Source organism: Galeopterus variegatus, unplaced genomic scaffold, assembly GCF_000696425.1.
Source record: "Galeopterus variegatus unplaced genomic scaffold, G_variegatus-3.0.2 Scaffold360, whole genome shotgun sequence".
Classification (NCBI taxonomy): domain Eukaryota; kingdom Metazoa; phylum Chordata; class Mammalia; order Dermoptera; family Cynocephalidae; genus Galeopterus; species Galeopterus variegatus.
In genome coordinates, this window is record NW_007726471.1 from 703530 (window position 1) to 705729 (window position 2200).

Sequence of the window (2200 nt, forward strand, 5' to 3'; positions counted from 1 at the left end):
CTCTCACTACATTCTAAATCTGTTGTTTACTTTTCAACAGAGAGAGAAAAAAAAAAGTTAGAGTAGGATTCCCTAGGGATGTTCTTAACCTCTCTATTCAGCTTTGGCTGATACATGAAACTATGGATATAAATATAACCTTCCCCCCTAGGTGTGAAGCTAAGTCAGCAGCTTCTAGAGCCTTGTCTACAGTGTTCAGAAAGACATATTACCTAAAGGGTCAAACTAGTGATGTAGCTCCAGCCACCTCTGCAAATGAGGCCTTGCCAACCACCAGCAAATAGACACATAGTGTCCAGCACCAGTCCATGGGTCTTCCCTCCTTCAGAGTTTCAGCACAGGATCCATGTGAGGGGAGCAACCTGTACTTCTGTTGGAGGATGGCTATAATACTTTACAGGGCACAGCCTGGACAAATGATGCCAAACTTTTCAAGCACAGATAAGTCAACCACAGTTCAGCTGAGGTGATAACTCGGCTTTGTCCATCCCCAGTTTGTCCTCCATCAATAACCAGGGACAATTGAGGCCAGAGGTCTTAGAACTCGTCAACTTTGAAAGAACTGGCCTGGTAGCTGAGGTTGGCACTGGTGAGAGGAAGAGGTCCCCGCAAGCAACTGAGCCAAGTCCTACATGAAGGCAATCTGGATGCCTGCAAGAGGAGTAAACTGGTTCAGGTCCTTGTTGAGCTCCTCCGAGTGTTCCAAGGTCACTGGTTCTGGCAATAGGTCTTTCAGGAGCTCCTCTGGTACTCTTACATGGCAAGACCTGTAGACATCAGCTGCACAGCCCAGGCATAAGGCCAGTGGCTTAGCCTTGCTGTGGACCTTGAGGCACTACGCAGCTCCCAGTGCCGCCGAGCAGCTTGCTGAGCAGGCCAGGACATATAGCGTTTTGGTGGGGACTTCCACCATGGCGCAAGTGTGCAGATCGGACATGGTGGTGCACTCGGGGCTTGTGGCCTGCACAGCTGTCCTCCCTAGGAGCCCCCAGGGTGGGCCTCAGCAGGTGGAGGACACTGGCCGGCCCCTCGCTCAAACCCATGCTGGCAGCCCTCAGCCCCCTGCCAAAAGTTAGGTTTTCTTTGATTACAGGTATATTCTAGTTTGTTGTATTTACGTCAGTTATTTTTAATCTTCTACATTTTCATCTTAAAATTTATTTTATTGGGCTGGCTCCGTGGTGCACTCAGGAGAGTGCGGCGCTTGGGCGCGCAACGGCGCTCCCGCCGCGGGGGCTCACTGGCTGAGCACAGTGCGGGCGACACCAAGCCAAGGGTTGCAATCCCCTTACCGGTCACCAAAAAAAAAAAAAAAAAATTTTATTTATTTTTTAAAGATTACCGGTGAGGGGATCTTAACCCTTGACTTAGTATGGTCAGCACCACGCTCTCCCAAGTGAGCTAACTGGCCATCCCTATATAGGGATCCAAACCCGTGGCCTTGGTGATCAGCACCATACTCTCCCAAGTGAGCCATGGGCCGGCCCTAAAATTTATTTTTAAAATGTATCAAGCATAAAAGTGACAAAACTTAAGTGATGAAGATAAGTATTGAGTGCAGGTAGCATTTATGCTGAGCTGACTTCAGTAGACTTCTAGGGCTTAAATAACAAAGAAGGGAAGAAAGAAAGGAAGAGTGTTGAGTGTGGATTATAGATTTTGTGTATATTGTAGCTTTGTTTTATTTCATTTATTTATCTTTTCTTATTTTATCATTATACAATGTAAACATTTTCTGTGGCCCTTTACTAATTTCTCCATAGTACCCCCACCACCACCACCATCACTGGTGTCCTCGGTTCCCTTACCTTCTTTTGAGAGTTCAAGGAATTATTGTGATTGTTGTAGCCTTCTTTTGCTTTTTTTTTTTTTTTTAGCTCCCACTTATGAGTGAGGACATGCGGTATTTCTCTTTCTGTACCTGGCTTATTTCACTTGTGGCTTTGTTTTACAATTGTAATTAGAATAAGGAGTGAAATGAGGGGAATAGGATCTAGTTAATTGAGGGTACTTGTCAAGTAAATTTCAGTTAATTGAAAACAGTCAATTCAATCAAACATTTGTTTTCTGTACTCTGGGCATAGTGCTTCACTACAGGTATGAAGGTTGTGTGAGTCTGTTTCTGTTGCATATAACAAAATACACAGAACTGGGAATTTTATAAAGAAAATGAAGTTTATTGCTTATAGTTCCTGAGGCT

At 45.0% G+C, this 2200-nt stretch overlaps 1 pseudogene; it reads right to left on the reverse strand.

Annotated features, from left to right (window-relative positions):
• Positions 1-220: 220 nt before the first annotated feature.
• LOC103586677 lies at positions 221-937 on the reverse strand (annotated as a pseudogene).
• Between the last annotated feature and the right edge of the window lie 1263 nt (positions 938-2200).